Here is a 21,584-nt window from a genome sequence, read left to right as displayed (position 1 = left end):
TGATGGAACGCTACCACATTATTGAAGAATTAACACCAAACCATCTTCAACTCCTCCAAACAATGGAAGAGGAAACATTTCCAAACTCACTTCATAAGGACAACACACTCACACACCAACACCAGGAAACACAAAAAGCAAAGAAAACCACAGACCAAACACCCTGAAGAACACAGGTGGAAAATACTTGAGAAAAATGAGAGCAGATTGAAAGCATCATACATCACTAAGCCTGGGATTTATCCATGGGATACAGGATGGTTCAGCATGTGCAGATCAATTAGACCACCACCCAACACCAAGTAAATGAAGAACTGAAGTTAAGTAACCATCTCAACAGATGCAAAGGAAGCATTTGACAAGATGGAAAACCCTTCTGCAATAAACATTTTCAACAAAATAGAGATAGAAGGAACTAACCTAAACATAGGAGAGGACATATGTTGAAAAAAAACTGTCAAGAGCACATTTAGGGGCTGGGGATATAGCTCAGTTGGTAGAGTGCTTGCCTCTCATGCACAAGGCCCTGGGTTCAATCCCCAGCACCACAAAAAAAAAAAAAGAAAAGAAAGAGCACATTTAGTGGTGAAATATCAAAATGATTTTATATGTGATCAGGAATGAGGCAAGGACACCCACTCTCACCACTTCTAGGGAAGACGTCCCTGAATGTTCTTGCTACAGTGATAAGGCAAGAAATAAATAAGGCACATCATTCAGAAGTAAAACTGTCTGTGTGGGTGATGCGATCATATATGTACAAACACTAAAGAGTCCACAAAAAATTCTTTTTAAGATCATTACATGAATTCAGCAGAATACGAAGACAACACCCAAAAACTCTGTTTTGTTTCTTTACATTTGTCACAAAATATGTAAAAAGAAAACTCAGAAAGCAATTCCTGCAACAATACCATTAGAAAGAGCAAAATATGGAGGAATAAACTTGGCCAGGGAAGGGAAACAGGTATACTCTGAAAACTATAATGATGAAAGAAATTAAAGAAAATAGGAATAAGAGGAAAGAAGCGTCATGTTCACAAATGTGAAGAATCAATATTAAAATGTCCATACTATCAAACTTAGGTACACATCAGATGCAATCCCTATCCAAATCCTAGTGATTTATTTTACAGAAATAGGAAATAAGAAATCTGGGGAGGGGAATCCATGAAAATTAAGGAACAATCGGTGGACTAGACGAAGGGGACTGAGGGAGAGGGAGAAGGATGGGGTAAGGAAGGCACAGTGGAATGAATCTCAGCTAATTTTCCTATGTGCATATATAAATCTACCACAGTGACTCTCACCAATGTGTACATCCACAAGACACTATAAAATGTAAAACTAAATAGCAGAAAAGTCTGCAGAATACAGGGAAGAGAACATGGGGAGGGAGGAGAGGAGCAAAAGGGGGCTGAATCAAGGCAAATTATATTCTATACTTTTATAAGTGTGCCAAAATGAATTCCAATGTTATGTTATAACTAAACAAAACTAATAAAAATGGGGAAAAACCATGTGAAAAGTACAGCTGTTAGGAGGAAGTCAAAGACTTAAAATTCCATGAGAGTTCTCTAAATGCAGATTTTGAAATATTCTATTTTGATAATTTTCTGTCTTCTCTATTTTCACAGGGACAGAGGTCATCATTATTGAAAGAACTGGATTAAGTATCCCAAGTCAAATGTATGAAGAACTGTATAATAACAAAAGAGGACAGCCAGGCTTTCTAGAGATCATTATGTACCAGACACATTTCCCTGCTTGGTATGTATTGCTTGATCATTATTCCTCACACAGTATCCCTAGTAGCAAACATACATCATACATAAGATGATGGCTCTCACTGCTGCAGGCTTCTCAAGGTCATATACATAGTAAGTGGCAGATGAGACATGCAAATTCAAGAAGTCTGAAGTCAGTGTCCACATCTATCAATATTTCCTGGGTTAACATATTGGGGATATTTAGTCTGGCAATAGATCAATTATAATAAAGATAGCACTGAAACAGCATAACCAATTCCACGTGTAATCCATTGAGATGATCTTTCTTTCACTTTTGCACCTGCCCAACCTGGCCCACCTATGATTCCCTAGGACTTAAAATATTCCACTTTTAGTTCTATGCTTTAAAAAAAGCATACCTCTACAATCTTAGAATCCTGTTCACCTGAGCTTTTGGCTATTGGAACAATAAGCAATATGCCTATTAGATATAGAAAAAGTAGGCAGGGTCAAATTTTAAACAGCTTTGACTCACTGGAATGAGGTTCAAACTCTGAAAATAATTATTTTTGAGAAAAAAATAAAAGACCCCTATCACTAGCTGGCAAATATGGCAACAAATTAGAGATTTTTGTTTGCAAAATGAGCTCATCCCACATGTCAGAGAGCACCATTGCTAATATCCTCACTATCATTTCATATCATTTTCTTGACCATAAAAGGGAATCTATATCTACTGTCTGTGCTCCTTCAGGTCACATTCTGCCTTAACTCATCCAACTGCCTTCTGTTCCCACCACTGGGGACACTGGTTCCACTGAGATGGCAGTGACCTCCACAGGGTCAAATCTAATGGTCCCCTCATGCCCACTTTCTAAGTGACCTGCAGCACACGGAGACCCCACTTTTATTATTTCTATCCTCTCCCCTCAGAAATCCATGTTTTTACATTTAGCTTGATTTCCATCCCCCAAACTGAATGCCCTTCTCTCTGATGGTCCCCCTTAGACATCCTCTTGCTCACTTTCTGAGTGGTCTTCAGCACATGGGGATCCATCTTTCTTTTTGTAGTCATCTGCTCTCTGAAATCCAGATTGATATATTATCTAGCTTTCCATCTCTCTGACTAGAAGCCCTTGCTCTGTCTCCTTCATAGATTTCTTTTCTGCTCCATCTCTACATACAGATGTGAACCAGGGCTCAGAGGCTCCACATACTACACTCTCTGCATGCTCACTCTACCTGGTCACACTTGGTCATATGGCACTAAGTACCATGGGCTCTAATCTCACCTGCAAACCTGTCCACATGATTACCTAACAGGCACTGAAGATTCAACAATGAAAAAACAAAAGCCTCTCCCAAAGGAGCAATCTTTTCCTGCCTCATGTCTCTGATCTGATCTGCACAGTACGGGAATCACTAACACCCTAGATTTTAAACATCAGCCAGCCTAGCTTAATCTCTAATAAAAATAATATAAATCACAGATCCAACTAATTCTGCTCTGCTCTTATATAGTGAGGCCAGCATATTACACAACTTTTTTTTTTTTTTTTTTTTTTTGGTAATTGGAATTGAAAGGAGTGGGCGTTAAACACTGAGTCACATCCTCAGCCCTTTTAAAATGTTTAATTTAGAGACAGGGTCTTGTTAATTTCCTAAGGGCCTACTTCAGTTTCTAAGCTAGCTTTGAACTCACTGTTCTCTGACCTCAGCCTCCTACCCCACTGGGATGACAGGGTTGTGCCAACATGCCTGGCACAATATACATTCTTTTGAAACACATGTGCACAGGGGCAAGTTCTGCTAGGTGCTCACAAATCTTTACATAAGCCTACACTTCCCAGTATCACTCATCTTATTTAAGGACCATGTGACTGAGCTCTGGGTTTTGGAAATAGAAAAGGATATTTGTCCTTCAGCTGAGGAGCTCACTTGGGGGACACATGTCCTACTAAATCCTCCTTCCAAGCAGGGAATGAAGATTTGACAGCACCTGTCATTTGGGTCCAGAACCTGAGACACTTTCCAGGGCAGCTGTGCCCAGCCCAATACCAAACTCATCAGACTGCACAACTGAGGAGGGAGAAACTTTTCTATGTTAAGCAACCGAGATGTGGATTCTTTTCTTCCCTGCAGCCAGCATGTGCTCTAGCAGTGACCACCATAAACCACATGCAGAGACTGAGCCACTGAAAAGTCAGACCCCCCTCTGCAGGTCCTTGGACTGGTGGGGTGGACACAGCTTCAGTACAGTCTGCAGTGAATTGTTTTAATCATGGTTAAGAAATAAGTCTTTCAGGCACAGGAAAATCAACTAAAAGACAATGCCTGCCTCCCCCTCCTCTTCCTGCTGAAGCACACTCAGTACCTCAGTCAACAGACACTTACCAGCACCTGTCAGTCACGTGCACCAGGCACCCAGAGGCCGATGACTCGTATTCTCTGCCTTCAGCAGCTCCATGGTCTCACCATTCTTCACAGCCTGACCACTCTTCACAAGTAATTCTGCCACAATCACAAGCTCATGTGCTACACATGGACTTATCCAGGGTCCAAGGTGGTCTCATTTTCTCTGTGTGTCCAAATCTAGCAAAAGAGACAGAAAACAACAGGCCATTGCATCATGGGTCAAATGGCAAAGTGGACACAGCTGGGAGCAGAGGGAAGGGCTCAGGGGAGGAGGCTGGCTCAGGGTGGGTCTGAAAGGCTGAGCAGGAGTCACCTAGAGCACCACAGCAAGGGAAGGCAGGAGCAAGCCAGAGGCACACCCACCTGCAGGGGGACAGAGGGCTGAAATGACATTTTGCTCTCAAGGTGCTGATACCTTTAGTTTGGTAGAGACCCAGGGTGTGGGGCGTGGACAGGCTCCTCTGAGTTTGACCTTGACCCACACAACTGACACAGCCCAGTGCTCAACAGGCCCTGGGATGGCTGAGCAAGAATCAAGTGGGGCTGAAACACAATCAAGGTCAACTTAAACTGTGAACTGAAATGCACGTTTGCGTCCACCAGGAGAAATGGGTGCCTTTTCCACAGCACCCCAATGTGTTGTGTGGTCTAACAGGACCCCTGTCTCTCCTGCCTCAGCAGCAGAGTCTTCAAATCCTTTTCACACAACATCTGGCTGACCTCTCCCAACACCATGTAACAGAGATCATCTGCACCATCTTACAAATGAAGAAACTGAGGCAGAGACATCGAAAAGACCAACCCCTGCAGGGGACACTCCTAAAAGGAACTCTCACTTCCCAGATTTCCTCTGGGCCTGGGGTGTCTGGAAGAACACAACAAGACTCGGAGATTTTTGCCCCATGACAATCTTAAATTCATCTGAAAAAATAGAGGCTTCATATAAACAAGTGATTTACAATACATCACATGGCCATGCATTTATATTTAAAAAGCAGTGGTAAGCTGGGTATGGTGCTGTATGCCTGTAACCCACCAGCTCAGGAATCTGATACAGGAGGATTGTGAGTTCAAACCCAGCCTCACCAACTTAGACCTTGTCTCAAAATAATATATAAAATAGGGCTGGGGATGTGGCTCAGTGGATTAACATTCCTGGGTTTGATCCCTATTAGAAAAATGAAACAAGAAAAGTGAGGTAAAAGAGACATTATTGTAATCATTCCAATATTGTCCTCACCCTAATAGGTTGTCTGCAGAAAACTCATCTAGGAAATGTGGCATGTTCCTTTGCACCCAGCTAGCAGAGACCAGGTGACACCCAGTATTTTCATTTTGGATGCAATTTCACTTTATGGTCCCTCCTAAGATAGGAGTACAGAGGCTCACAGAATTGAGCTGAAAGAAAATTTACTAAAAAACCAGAGAAGAGTTGATTTTTAAGTAGTATTAGGCTCTGGATCCACTTCTGGCTTTTCCTCCTGTGCTCAGGAGCCCCAGGTTCTGTGCGACACAGGGCAGGAGAGACTCCGAGGGAGAACACGGGGCAGAGTGAAGACCAGGAAATGTTCAAAAACCTTCATACTGAGGTTTTCAAGATGGCGGACTAGAGGGTGCTGCATTTCATGTTGTTCCAGGACTCAGGATTCAAGAAGAGGATATACTGAGAGACTTGGGACCAACTCAGCCACTGGGTGAGTCTCTCCAGCGGGGGAGGCGTCCCAGATGGGGCAGTAGTCCCAGAATGCATGGAACTTTGTGAAGTAGAGTTGCCCAACGAGACACCCCTGCCCCTGCTGGAGCAGTGAACTCGGACAACTGGGAGCATCATAGAGGAGGCCGCTCAGCACAGCGCTTGGACTTGGAGCAACCACCGGGGCTCCGGGCGGCTGCCCATAGGAGAGGCTGCACAGCGAGCTGTTTGGACTCAGAGCGATCACTCCTGAACACCTGGGGGGCTGCCTGGAGGAGGAGGAGGAGCACGGTGGGTCGCTTGGACTCAGAGTGGCCGCACCAGAGCTATGGGCGGTTGCCAGAGGAGGAGGCCCATGGTGAGTTGTTTGGATTCAGAGTGACCGCTCCTGAACACCGGGGCTGCCCAGAGGAAGAGCGCAGTGGGTCGCTTGGGCTTGGAGTGACTGCACCAGGGCTACAGGTGGCTGCCCAGAGGAGGAGGCATGAGGTGAGTTGTTTGGACTCAGAGCGAACGCTCCTGAACACTGGGGGGTTGCCTGGAGGAGGAGGAGAGGCGCAGTGGGTCACGTGGACTCGGAGCGGCCACACCAGAGCTCCGGGCAGCTGCCCGGAGGAGGAGGCATGTGGCGGGTCACTTGGACTCAGAGCGACCGCTGCTGAACATCCGGGGGGGCTGCCCAGAGGAGTAAGAGGAGCACTGCAGGTCACCTGGACTCGGAGTGACTGCACCAGGGCTATGGGCAGTTGTCGGCAGGAGGAGGTTCGCAGTGAGTTGCTTGGACTCCTAGTTAACAAACCGGAATACCAATACCGGGTGGCTGCCCAGAGGAGGAGGCGTGCAGTGGGTCGCTGGGACTCAGAGCAACTGTACGGTGCTCCAGGTGGCTGCTCAGAGGAGGGGCCACATAGCCAGGTGATTAGGTGCAGAGTCCCAGGACCTCGGAGGCTTCTTGGTGGAAGAGCCACATAGAGACAAGCTGAGGGGTGGAGCAAAGGTTCCAGGACTGCGGGCAGCTTCTCTGAGGAGGAGCAGCCTAAGGAGACTCATCTGCAAAGGGTGAGGCCCTCAGGCCCAGGAGGTAGGTCCGGGCACCTGGGAATGTTGCAGAGGAAGGCAGCCCAGTCAAGGTGGTAGTTGTGAATTGAGGGGAACCTCTAGGAGGGGAACTGACCAGCGAACCCTCACCACTGGGTGAGTCTTCCCTGCCGGGTGAGGTTTTCCCACAAGGACGGTAAAACCAGAGACACAGGCACAAACAGAACTTGCCTCAGTCCAAAGCCTAGTTCCCCTTTGGATGACCATTGGTCAACAAGTGGAGGCACCTCTGCCCACTAGCAGGGAATATACCCCACCTGAAGGCCACCACCCCTAGAGAGGGAGCTTCCTTGTGGAGCACCACACTATCAACTTTCTCCAAGGCTTCAGGCTACTGAAGGCTAAGAGGGGATATACTGGAAATCTTCAGGGACATAAGTCAATAGAGGAAATCTGCAATATCTTAATGACCCACTGATACCTGAACAATAAGAGAAAACAAGGGAAGAAAATGCCCCAAACAAATCTACATGTTACATCAATAAAATCCAATGACAGCATGGCAGAAGAAATGACATAAAGGGAGTTCAGAATGTACATAATAAAAATGATCAGGGAAGCAAACGATGAGATGAAAGAGCAAATGCAGGCATTGAATGATGAGATGAAAGACCAAATGCAGGTATTGAATGATTGCACCAATTGACAGTTAAAAGAGCAAATACAGGAAGCAAAAGATCATTTCAACAAAGAGTTAGAGATATTGAAAAAAAACCAAACAGAAATCCTTGAAGTGAAGGAAACAATAAACCAAATTAAGAACTCCATAGAAAGTGAAACGCCCCAGCTCCATGCCTTGAACCCTGAGTCGGGGCTAAGTCCCGCTCCTGTCCTTGACGGATAAGGTCTCCAGGCAACCGCACATTCCTCGGACAAATATCTCTTGGCAACCTTGGTGGGCACGGGGGCCCAGCAGTCCTGTTTGTTCTTGAGACAGTTAGCAGCACAGATACCACCCTGCTCTCAACAGCACGCCCTGCCCGGAGGCCGTTACACTGATAAACGGGAACTGAGAAAGAACAGGGCGATTGGGAAAGTACAGAATATCGAGTTGAAACAGGAACTGATAAGCAGGAAACAACCTAGGTGACCTATGTGCTAGATTCAAAATAGCCAATAAGAAACCTGTTGCTTACCACACGCAAAACCTGCCCCTTCACCCTATAAAAACCCTGTACCCCAAAGCCCGGTGTGCCAGTTCACCGAAGCTCCGGCTGAGGTTTTGCTGAGCACCCGCAGGTGCCTGTGTGACAATAAACTGCCTCTTGCTTTTGCAGCCAGTGACTACGTGAGTTCTTCCTTGGACAGGGGGTCATAGGGTCTTTCATTTGGAGGTCCCACCGAGACTTGTGTTCTTGCTGCCCCGAATCCCTGCCCAAGGAACTTCTGGAAGACCTACTGGGAGGTAAACTGGCCAGCTCGAGCTCCTTGTCATGTTGTCATATTTCTTGAATCTCTGCATGTCTGTGTCCACGTCTCTTGAGCGCAGCGTTAGTATGATCACACGTGGTCACTTTGTACTTTGGGCAGCCTGAGAAGGAGTTGACGGACTCAGACTTCTCCCTTGCCACCCTGGGAGATGTCCCAGGGGACCTAGTACCCAATTCTTCAGGATTTGTTTTTTAGCCGGAGGAACTTATGCTCTACGACACCGCTTAGTACTTTCGGTTTGGTACTTTCGGTTTGTGCCGAAGACGCGCAGCGTTTGTGATTTGTGATCTGTTGTCTTGTCTTTGTTCTCTTGTGCCTGTTCCTTAACTTCCTTTCTGCTAGCGAGACTGAAATGGGGCAATCCATGGTAACCCCCCTGAGTCTCACCCTCGACCATTGGCAAAACGTCTGAAACCGTGCCAGCAACTTGTCGGTCGAGGTCAGAAAGAAGAAGTGGGTAACCCTCTGCACCTCTAAATGGCCAACCTTCAACGTAGGCTGGCCCAAAGGAGGGTCTTTCATCTTGGTGGAGATGCCGGGGAAAGATTTACGCCAAGGTAAGTAAGCTTCTCTCTCCCACGCCCCCCTCCCAACAGCCCTGAAGGGTATCCAGGGTGATCAGTAGACAATGGCACTGAGGGAAAGCGCCAATCACCTTTGCCTCAGTATTGGCCATACAGTGCACAACACTCCCGCAAATCCACTCCCTCCTGGATGCTCCCCTTCCCTTGCTGGTCAGACATTAGGAATTCAAGCTGTGGGATGAAGGCCTGGGATAATATGAAAATGCCCGGGTTCCCTTTGTTCGCACAGTTAGCCTTCACTAGTCTATACACTAAAGTCTCCCCATTACTGTTCCTGTGCTTAAATGTGCTCACAGTGTTCTCTTTAAGCTGCAAGAGGGAGGCATTTAAAAACCCCTCCCGTGAGACCCTCCAAGCAAAGGGCGTTATACGCCTAACAACCAATAGGTGTCCCCTCACCCTCCGGAGATTCCTTTAGTCTACAGGGCAAGAAAATAGGTAAAAGGCACACTTTTTACTTTTGTCATCATTTTTCATAATTAGGAGTTTATAGTGGCAGGAGGAAAGCAGTAATGCCCTTAAGTCTGAATCCTCCCAGGGTCTCTAGCACAGGGCAAACTAGGACCCTCGCACTTTGCCGAAGAAGGCCAGAAATAACTTTGGCAAAGCCAGGTAGTGAGAGATAGGTTTTTCTGGACCGTAAGGAAGCTCAGTTAGGGAGACGTCCCTAATACTTCTAACTCAGAAGGGAGCTTCTCTCTCAACAGTATTGCCAGGTTCACCACTAGCCTGCATACTGCTAAATTGCAAGTGATCAAGAAAAGTGCCTTTCATATGTTACCATGCTTGACAGCAATAATCTCTACCATGAGAGGAGAAAGCCTTGAGGAATCGCCCACTAAGGGAGGAAAATTGAGGGAACCCTCCCAACTTAAGATAGGCAAAAGTAAATTTAAGGAGGCTTTTGGAGGATCCTAATAAATATTGAAATGTTTCAAAATTTATGCCAGGTATTTGACCTCACCTGGAAAATTATGCTATTAAACATCTAGAGAACAGGCAGTTCCCAGAAACCATCCTAACTGGGATTCAAATAATAAGTAGGATGCCTAAAAAAAAAAAAACTATTATGCAGCCTTCAGGAAAGTCCTGCTATTTTCATGGGGAGACTTAGGAAAGCAAAAGAAAGCACACCACTCTGAATCCTGAATCCATAAAGGGCCACCTACTTTTAAAGTATAAATTTATCATTTAGTCAGCCCCAAATATTTAGAGGAAATTTCAAAATTGGCACGTGGCCCTGATCAATCCTCAGATGATCTTCTCTAGCTTGCATCTTCCGTTTTTAATAGACATCAAAAAGAAAAAAAAAGGGAACATATAGGCAAGAAAAAAGACTTATTAAAGATCATTCAAACTATTAGAAACTTTTAATGCCTTGCAATAGTCCATGCAATTTGCCCATTTTAGGAGTTAAAAAGCAAACTGCCTAGTCCAAGACCTTAGAATAATGAAGCAGTAATTTCCCCCACCCTGTAGTTCTTAATTCATACACTTTTATCTTGGATTCCAACTGCTGCTTGGTTTACTAAGTTAGATTTAAAAGATGACTTTTCCTGTCTATGCTAGACTCTGAATGGCAATTTGTTTGCCTTTGAGGAACCAGATACTGTATCTTAACTAACCTAGACAGTATTGCCTCAGGATTTAAATGGTCCTCACATGTTCTGGACAAACCTTAGCTAAGGAATTAACAAAATTCAGAGGTAAAACATTCTGTGATTGTTCTCCAGTAAGTAAAGTACATCCTTTATGTGCCTCCACCCAGGGGGAATATCAAAAGGCCATTGCAGAACTCCTAAACTTCTTAGCTAATAGGAATTAAAAGATCTCAAAAAATAAAGCTTAATTACATCATCAACAGGTTCAATACTACAGGAAATAGCCACCATAGGACAGTATTCTGCCCCAGGAAGGGACCTTACTTCAAGCTCCTGTCCTCAGCTTACCTATGAAGCAAGATTTAACCTGTTTGTCACAAAGGGGGAAATAAATCCTGGATAAACAGCCATAGGCAACTCAATAACCAATGGCATATCTCAGTGAGGAACTTAGCAAAGTAGCTTCATTCTCAAAAGTAATGAAAAATGAGGTCTCATAATTTTCTTTGACATCCAACCTGTCCTGATGAGATGGCTAAAGTGCCTTAGGCACAAGGTTTCTGTTAAAACCTGTTAGATCCTTCCAGATCTCAGTCAAGGCTTACATTAAAATGTAAATAAAAGCCTAAAGGCTCAGTAGGAGACCGGTCTCAAACCCAAGAAAAAAAGGTAAAAAAGAGCCTTACCTGAACTCCAGCAAAAGTGAATTTTATGGTGCTTTACTGAAGTAATTAACGGCCGTATCATTTTTCCAGGACTCTTGTTTTTTTTAATTCTATATATTTTTTTGAGCTCATGATTTTTTTGATCAGTTCTATTTTATTCAACTAGAGTTCTTGAACATCTGTTACATTGCAATGGAGATTCACCTATAAAGTTACAAGGCCTTTTAATTTTGTGTTATTTGTATGTCGTGCTGTCTGGTGTCATGTTTTGTCTGTATCAAAACTGAGCGCTCCTAAAATTAAAATTTAAAAATGGATCCAGATACTTTTAATTCATGTGATTTAAAGGTTCAACCATCTCCCCTTTCATTGTGTTTCAGTTAGAGTACTATAAACCACTAAGTATTTTATCTTGTTAAATCGGAGTAATTTGTCTAAATTCAGAAATTTCATAAGAGTTGTTTCAGAATGTGAACAATAAGGGGTCAACAGATAGGAAAGAAAAAAATAAAAAGTTCTGGGTATGAAAATATATTTAGTAAAAGGAAAAAGGAAATGTTTCTAAGTAAGAAAGTGCTTGTGTAATGAAATACATGAGGGTCTAAGTAAGTGCTAAGAAAGTCTGTGTAAGTAAAGGGCAAGTTTCAACAAGTGTGCGTGTAACTAAGTTGGTTGTATGTATGTGAAACAGCTAAAGCTATTTAAGGTTTTTCCTAAGGTGAAATACTAATGTTCTGATATAAACCAAAGTTTAATCTATATGGTAAAAATAACATGGTAAAATAACAAGGATTTCTTAGAAACACTAATTTACTCTTAACTTTGTGTCTATCAAGAACAATTAGTCTTAAAAATTGGGGTTTATACAATTATGGTTAAACAACTGTTAGAGTATTGTACTATGTTACAGAGTCTACATTTTTCTTTAAAAACTAAATTTGGTAAGATAAAAGTGTCAAGGTAATTGTAAAATAGTCACTAGTTGTATATTAAATGTGTTCATATTTTCCAGGTATACAAGTTTTTAAAGCAGGGAATTTATCAAGCTGCTATTCTCCAAATTAAACTTGTCTGTAATGGTAATTTTAAACTTATAAAAAGTAAATTTTATTGGGGATTTATTTCTATCATTTAATGTTCTATTATAGGACCTGTTATCAATAGGGTATATGTAAAATTTGTTACTTTTTACACTGGGATAAAAAAATTCCAAATGTAAATGTATTTCTAAACATTAGAGCCTGACTTGTTTAAAGGTTAATTTTGTGAAACATAAAAATATTTTGCCACTTTGACACACAAAAGGAAAGTTAAAAGCTCTCTCAGCCTTTCTTTGATTCATGTTTTAGATACAATGTTAAATTGTGTTAATTATAAAGTTTATATAGACTCAGGAAACAGTATATGTAAACTACTTAGTGATATTTAAGGAAGAAGCAAAAATCAACATCAGAATTAGAACACTTAAGATTTGTAAAGAGTCACGCCTTACCTGAGATAAGGCTCTGCCTCCCACCTTACTGCATGTTAGAGTGACTCCAAAATAAGTCAGACTTCAGCTTATTTAAAGTTATATTCAAAAGATTGGTTTTTGTTGTAAAATTACTATAATCTCAAATAGGGAATATAATGTGGTTCTCAGTCAAAATTCAAGATAGCTATTATACAAGCAGAATGTATTTTTACTCTTGCTAATTTCATTTTGTAAAACTGTTACCTGTTAATGTTTTGCAGAAGTAGCTGCTTCAAGAACACGCAACCTAGGTAACTTGTGATAATAAGCTATCACCTATAGAACAGATAGTGGTAACTTCCAGAACTAATGCAGACTCCAGTTAGATAATAGGGTAAGTAACTGTAAAGTTATGGACATTAAAGTTAAAGCCCAGTACTCTTACTTTATGACTGGTGAAACTGGCTTGCTGGATAATTAAGATCAAACTTAGAGATTGGAATTAAATACAGAAGGCAAGATAGGCCAGTATTTGGATCTTTTGCCTTCAGTCAGCCTGAACCCAGGGAATAAGAGGACTTCTCTAAGGAGCGCTGCAACTCTGGGTCACACAACCTCCTGATCAAGGAGATTGTTGAGACTAGAGGATGAAAAACTCGCTCAGTGCATCTGCTGCAGAGGAGGGTCATGGAAAAAGGGAGACATCCCTTAATGCTTCCAAAGGAAGTCACCTCATCAAGGAGACCCTGCCTAACCAATGGCACTGGTGGAGCTAAAAAGCTGCCCTTAAGTTCTCTACAAGTGGCCCCTGTGGGAACACAGCTGACTCTTTTACAAGACAGGAACCAGGTCAATTTGACCAACTTGATCTTGGACACCCAGCAAAACAATTAAAACCAAAATATAACCATTCTTGGGCATTTAAAACAAATAATAGTTAAATGTAACTTAAGATGTACACTTGTGCCAGAGTCAGAAGTTTTTAGTCAGTTTAAGGCCTGCAGACCTTCCTAAGCTACACAGGTAGACTTAATCTATGTTTGCTCGTATGATTACCTAGCCCTAAGTAACAGAAGTATAGAGCTCTCTAGTAAACACAGGTTATACCAATAAAGGGATATTTTACAAAATCAGATGACATTAAGTAGCTTAACTATATTTTTGGAACATCTATAACATTAAGAGTTAAATGTTGTGTTTACATTCCTGATAACCTGGACAATGTCAAAGTTCCCAAATAAAGGCCTTGTCCTCTCCAGCCTTTGCTAGGCCTAGTTAATGGGAACAATTTCTCAGTTCTTCCACCTCCTGGTGAGAGATTAACTTCTGTCATTTTCATGATACTCAGTGGAATGTTCCAGATGCTGCAACATTTATTTTGTACTAATCTCATTTGAGTACTCATGTCTTTTTGTTCTTCTATCATAGAAGCACCCACCCCAGATAACTTACAACCTGCTCTTCCCCAACCAGACTTCTACCTTGGACCCCTCGATTGACCCGATTTTTAAAAAAGGAACTCCAAACTGCTTACCCCTCGCTGCCCCCTTTCAGCTTCAAAGCAGCCAGAACGATCGGCGCCCCCTTTTCCTTAAAGCAGTTAGGAGTTCCTATAGCTAAAGGGGGGAAAAAATTGGAGAACAAAAGAAACTTTAACCTATAAAAGATGTAGGGTGCGCTCACTTCTTGGGACTTTTAGAACATCAGCATAACCGAGGCAGGATGGACAAATGGATATAGGATTCTATCCATGATAAAGAAAAAGGGGGGAATGAAAGGCCCTAGCTCCATGCCTTGAACCCTGAGTTGGGGCTAAGCCCCGCTCCCGTCCTTGACGGATAAGGTCTCCAGGCAACCACACATTCCTCGGACAAATATCTCTTGGCAACCTTGGTGGGCACGGGGCCTAGCAGTCCTGTTTGTTCTTGAGACAGTTAGCAGCACAGATACCACCCTGCTCTCAACAGCATGCCCTGCCCGGAGGCCGTTACACTGATAAACAGGAACTGAGAAAGAACAGGGCGATTGGGAAAGTACAGAATATCGAGTCGAAACAGGAACTGATAAGCAGGAAACAACCTAGGTGACCTATGTGCTGGATTCAAAATAGCCAATAAGAAACCTGTTGCTTACTGCACGCGAAACCTGTCCCTTCACCCTATAAAAACCCTGTACCCCAAAGCCCGGTGTGCCAGTTCACCGAAGCTCCAGCTGAGGTTTTGCTGAGCACCCGCAGGTGCCTGTGTGACAATAAACTGCCTCTTGCTTTTGCAGCCAGTGACTACGTGAGTTCTTCCTTGGACAGGGGGTCATAGGGTCTTTCAAAAGTATATCCAATAGGATAGAACAAACTGGAGGGCAGAACCTCAGACATTGAAGACAAAATATTTAACCTTGAAAACAAAGTTGAACAAACAGATAAGATGGTAAGAAATCATGAACAGAATCTCCAAGAACTATGGGATATCATGAAAAGGCCAAATTTAAGAATTATTGGGATTGAGGAAGGTTTAGAGAAACAAATCAAAGAAATGAGCAATCTATTCAATGAAATAATATCAGAAAATTTCCCAAATCTGAAGAATGAAATGGAAAATCAAGTTCAACAGGCTTATAGGACTACAAATACACAAAATTACAATAGACCCACACCAAGGCACATTATAATGAAAATACCTAACATACAAAATAAAGACAGAATTTTAAAGGCTGTGAGAGAAAAGAACCAAATTACATTCAGGGGGAAACCAATATGGATATCAGCAAATTTTTCAATCCAGACCCTAAAAGCTAGAAGGACCTGGAGCAACATTTTTCAAGCCCTGAAAAAAATGGAGGCCAACAAGAATCATACACCCAGCAAAACTTACCTTCAAATTTGACGATGAAATAAAGCTAAAAGAATTTACAAAAAGAAAACCAGCATTACAGAACATTCTCAGCAAAATATTCCATGAGGAAGAGATGAAAACAAAGAAGCAAATCAGGAAAAGGAGGAATTATCTTAGAGGAATTGTCAAATAAAGGAGGAACCAAGTCGTGTCAAAAAATATATAAATGAAAATTTTTAAAAATGAGCCAAATGACCGGGAATAAAAATCATATCTCAATAATAACCCTGAATGTTAATGGCCTGAACTCATCAATCAAAAGACATAGACTGGCACATTGGATTAAAAAGAAAGATCCAACAAAATGTTGCCTGCAAGAGATTCACCTCATAGAAAAAGATACCCATAGACTAAAGGTGAAAGGATGGGGAAAAGCATACCATGCAAATGGACTTAGCAAAAAAGCTGGGGTATCCATCCTCATTTCAGATAATGTGGACTTCAAGCCAAGTTAGTCAGAAGGAATAAAAAGGACATTTCATACTGCTTAAGGGAAGCATAAATCAGTAAGACATAACAATCATAAACATCTATGCCCCAAAGAGTGGCTCATCCATGTATGTCAAATAAATCCTTCTCAATTTCAGAAACCAAATAGAACATAACACAATAATACTAGGTGATTTTAACATGCCTCCCTCACCACTGGACAGATCTTCCAAACAAAATTGAACAAAGAAACCATAGATCTCAATAACACAATCAATAATTTAGACTTAACAGACATTTATAGAATATACCATCCAACAAAGAACGAATACACTTTCTTCTCAGCAGCACATGGATCCTTCTCTAAAATAGACCATATATTATGCCACAAAGCTAATTTTAGCAAATACAAGAAGATAGAGATACTACCTTATATTCTATCAGATCATAATGGATTGAAATTAGAAATAAATGAAAGAGTAAAAAACAGTAACTACTCCAACATCTGGAGATTAAACAATATGCTATTATATGATGAATGGATAACAAAAGACATTAGGAAGGAAATTTAAAAATTCTTAGAGGTAAATGAGAACAAAGAAACATCATATCAAAATCTCTGGGACACTATGAAAGCAGTACTTAGAGGAAAATTTATTTCATGGAGCACATTCAATAAAAGAAGTAAAACTCAAAAAATAAATGACCTAACACTATAGCTCAAAGCCCTAGAAAAAGAAGAACAGATCAACACCAAAAGTGGTAGAAGACAGGAAATAGTTAAACTCAGAGCTGAAATGAACGGAATTGAAACAAAAGAAACAATACAAAAAATTGACAAAATAAATAGTTGGTTCTTTGAAAAAATAAACAAAATTGATAAACCTTTAGCCACACTAACAAAGAGAAGATGAGAGAAAACCCAAATCACTAAAATTCAGAATGAACAAGGAAATATCACAACAGACACGATTGAAAAACAAAACATAATTAGAAGCTATTTTGAAAATCTATACTCCAACAAAATAGAAAATTTTGAAGACATCGACAGGTTTCTAGATACATATGAATTGCCTAAACTGAACGAGGAGGACATACACAATTTAAATAGACCAATTTCAAGTAATGAAATAGAAGAGGTCATCAAAAGTCTACCAACGAAGAAAAGTCCGGGACCAGATGGGTTCTCAGCCGAGTTCTACAAAACCTTTAAAGAAGAGCTCATTCAAATACTCCTCAAAGTATTCCATGAAATAGAAGAGGAGGGAACCCTCCCAAACTCATTCTATGAAGCCAATATCACCCTGATGCCCAAACCAGACAGAGACACATCGAGGAAAGAAAATTTCAGACCAATATCCTTAATGAACATCGACACAAAATTCTCAACAAAATTTTAGCAAATCGCATACAAAAACATATTAAAAAGATACTGCACCATGATCAAGTGGGTTTCATCCCAGGGACGCAAGGTTGGTTCAACATCTGGAAATCAATAAATGTAATTCACCGTATCAATAAACTTAAAATCAAGAATCACATGATTATTTCAATAGATGCAGAAAAAGCATTTGATAAAATACAGCACCCCTTCATGCTCAAAACACTAGAAAAAATAGGAATAGTGGGAACATTCCTTAACATTGTAAAGGCCATCTACACTAAGCCCATGGATAACATCATTCTAAATGGTGAAAAACTGAAAGCCTTCCCCCTATAAACAGGAACAAGGCAGGGATGCCCTCTTTCACCAGTTCTATCCAATATTGTCCTTGAAACTCTAGCCAGAGCAATTAGACAGACCAAAGAAATTAAAGGGATACGAATAGGAAAGGAAGAACTCAAACTATCCCTATTTGCTGATGATATGATTATATACTTAGAGGAACCAGGAAATTCCACCAGAAAACTTTTAGAACTCATAAGTGAATTTAGTAAAGTAGCGGGATATAAGATCAATGCACATAAATCTATTGCATTTTTATACATAAGTGATGAATCTTTGGAAAGAATAATTAGGAAAACTACTCCATTAACAAGAGCCTCAAAAAAAATAAAATACTTGGGAATCAATCTCACAAAAGAGGAGAGTGACCTCTACAATGAGAAGTACAGAACACTAAGGAAAGAAATTAAAGAAAACCTTAGAAGATGGAAAGATCTACCATGTTCTTGGATAGGAAGAATTAATATTGTCAAAATGGCCATACTACCAAAAGTTCTATACAGATTCAATGCAATTCAAATTAAAATCCCAATGACATACCTTACAGAAATAGAGCAAGCAATTATGAAATTCATCTGGAAGAATAAGAAACCCAGAATAGCTAAAGCAATTCGTAGCAGAAAGAGTGAAGCAGGGGGTATCGCAATACCAGATCTTCAACTCTACTACAAAGCAATAGTAACAAAAATGGCATGGTATTGGTACCAAAATAGACAGGTAGATCAATGGTACAGAATAGAGGACACGGACACAAACCCAAATAAACACAACTTTCTCATACTGAGAAAGGGGCCAAAAATATGCAATGGAGAAAAGATAGCCTCTTCAACAAATGGTGCTGGGAGAATTAGAAATCCATATGCAACAGGATGAAACTAAAATCTATATCTCTCACCATGCACAAAACTAAACTCAAAATGGATTAAGGATCTCGGAATCAGACCAGAGATCCTGCATCTTATACAAGAAAAAGTAGGTCCAGATCTTCAACATGTCGGCTTAGGACCATACTTCCTCATCAGGACTCCCATAGCACAAGAAATAAAAGCAAGAATCAATAACTGGGATAGATTCAAACTAAAAAGCTTTCTCTCAGCAAAGGAAACTATCAGCAATGCGAAGAAAGAGCCTACAGAGTGGGAGAAAATCTTTGCCAATCATACTTCAGATAGAGCACTAATCTCCAGAATCTATAAAGAACTCAAAAAACTCTACACCAAGAATGCAAATAATCCAATCGACAAATGGGCTAAGGAAATGAACAGACACTTCACAGAAGAAGATCTACAAGCAATCAACAAACATATGGAAAAATGTTCACCATCTCTAGTAATAAGAGAAATGCAAATCAAAACCACCCTCAGATTCCATCTCACCCCAATTAGAATGGCGATTATCAAGAATACAAGCAACAACAGGTGTTGGAGAGGATTGGGGAGAAAGGTACACTCATACATTGCTGGTGGGGCTGTAAATTAGTGCAGCCACTCTGGAAAGCAGTGTGGAGACTCCTTAGAAAACTTGAATGGAACCACCATTTGACCCAGCTATCCCACTCCTTGGCCTATACCCAAAGGACTTAAAATCAGCATACTACAGAGATACAGCCACATCAATGTTTTTTGCTGCTCTATTCACCATATCCAGATTGTGGAACCAACCTAGATGTCCTTCAATTGATGAATGGATAAAGAAACCGTGGCATATATATACAATGGAATATTACTCAGTCATAAAGAATGATAAAATTATGGCATTTGCAGGCAAATGGATGAAACTGGAGAATATCATGCTAAGTGAGATAAGCCAATCTCAAAAACCAAGGAAGAATGATATCGCTAATAAGTGGATGATTACACATAATGGGGTTGAGAGGGGTTAGTGTTAGGGTTAGAGTTAGGGTTAGGGAGGCGGGCAGGAATGGAGGAAGGAACTACTGTATAGAGGGAAAAGAGGGATGGGAGGGGTGGGGGAAGGGAAAAAATAACAGAGTGAATCAACATTACTCTATGTAAATTTATGATTACACAAATGGTACGCCTTTACTCCATGTTCAAACAGAGAAACAACATGTATCCCATTTGTTTACAATAAAAAAAAGTAGTATTAGTTTTGGTAGAAAAGTAATGGGACTCTCCAGGTGGGGTTGGGGGGAATGAGAATCCTTCTGATTGAATTCCATTTCTTGGCTTATGAAACTCTGAGTCCAGCAAAGACAAAGAAATGCCCCCAACATTGGCAAAGAGTCTAGAAGCATCTCAGTAATGACAGTTGTAGGAAGAGGTCACAACTAAATTCAGACCCTTATCTCACTTGGGAATCCAAATATGTGTTTTACCCCCAAGGAGACGGTGGACCTAAACACTCTTGGTAGAGGGAGTAATAATACTCCCTCTCTTAGTGGAACAATGAATTGTATACATAAAATCTACTGAGTTATACTAACAATAGTTGCTGCTCTTAAGATTAATACTAAAGGCTTTCAAATAACGAGGCCAGTGAACAGGTAATCCAAGGCTGGTGAACTACAGATAATTTTAAATATTGTTTTTAGTTGATGATGGGCTTTTATTTTATTTTATTTATTTATTTCCATGTGGTGCTGAGGATCAAACCCAGCCTCACCCATGCTAGGCGAGCTCTCTATCACTGAGCCACAACCCAGCCCCAGCTCAGCACTTCTAACAATGAAAATAAATCACATTAAGCACGGGGAGTGCCATAGAGATTAGCTGACAGGTGTTCTCGAAATGTCGGGGATTCACGGGATGCACCTGGAGAAGAATGTCAAGTACAGATCCTGAAGGAGCCTTTATCTCACAGGTAGGAAGGGCTTGGGGCAGCTGAGAGACATGATGAGAGGTGTTTCTTAATAATTCAGCGGTGGGAACTTCACCACGGATGGCATCAGATCAGAGGCCTAAAGGGGCCAGGCCTGCTTAGTGCCTGTGCAGTTCTGGCGCCACCTAGTGTCTAATGCCTGTTGGGGCGGAATTCTTGGGCCAGACCAATGGAACTGCAGCCCCTTCCAGAAGGGCAGCAGGGGTTCCTGGCTGATTTGTTTTTATTTATGTCCTGAATGTTTAGAACCCAGGACTGCTTCATAATAATTCTAATTAATTAAAACAGAAAGGAGAATGTTTTCCCACATGTATGTCTTCATGAGACAATGTCAAAACCCTGGTCCCACCCCACCCATTGCCAGATCGTCTTTTAGAGAATCACGAAGCTGAGCTTGGCCTCGCACCAGCCTGACAGGCAGGCCTCTCTCCTTGTCCCGCTTAACACATGCAGCGAGTCCCCGGGACAAGGCCGCCTCCCCATCCATGCTTCTCTCCTGCCCAGGCGCCAGGAAGCCCCTGCCCTTGGGTGAGTGAGGGGCCCTGAGGGATCCGGACCAGGCTGCAGTGAGTGACAGCCGGCCACACGCTTACACTCTGGACTCCAGGCCTCACCGTCTACACAGCCGCCACACGCTTACACTCTGGACTCCAGGCCTCACCAGTCTACACAGCAGGCATCAGGATGAGTCTCTGTGAACAACGTCACACTGTCTACACAGCACCGTCTACACAGCAGGCACCAGGAGAGGTCCCCCGTGAACACGCTGGGGCAAACGTCACTCCCAGAACCAAGTCTCTCAGGCGACATCCCCTCGACCTCTCCCAGAAGGCCCATGGACCTTCTATCTAAATTCATGGAAGTCCACAGCAGGCCGGTGAGAGGGAGGGACTATGGCTGCCTCGTCCTCAGCCTCCCTCCATGGCCTCCTTGTGAAGGTGGGAAACTGAGGCCCATACGGAGCAGCCTCGGAGGTCACATTTTGGGCCTCGGAAACCAAAGGGACCTGCTCCCCGCTGACTCCACA

General features: G+C 42.0%; 1 pseudogene; it reads right to left on the bottom strand.

Moving 5' to 3' along the window:
* The window catches only part of LOC124971141 (rap guanine nucleotide exchange factor 2-like), a 96,015-nt pseudogene extending 74,648 nt beyond the window's left edge, over positions 1 to 21,367 (bottom strand).
* Between the last annotated feature and the right edge of the window lie 217 nt (positions 21,368 to 21,584).

The sequence above is a fragment of the Sciurus carolinensis genome, chromosome 19, assembly GCF_902686445.1.
Source record: "Sciurus carolinensis chromosome 19, mSciCar1.2, whole genome shotgun sequence".
Classification (NCBI taxonomy): Eukaryota; Metazoa; Chordata; class Mammalia; order Rodentia; family Sciuridae; genus Sciurus; species Sciurus carolinensis.
This window is presented reverse-complemented; position numbering and strand designations above follow the sequence as displayed.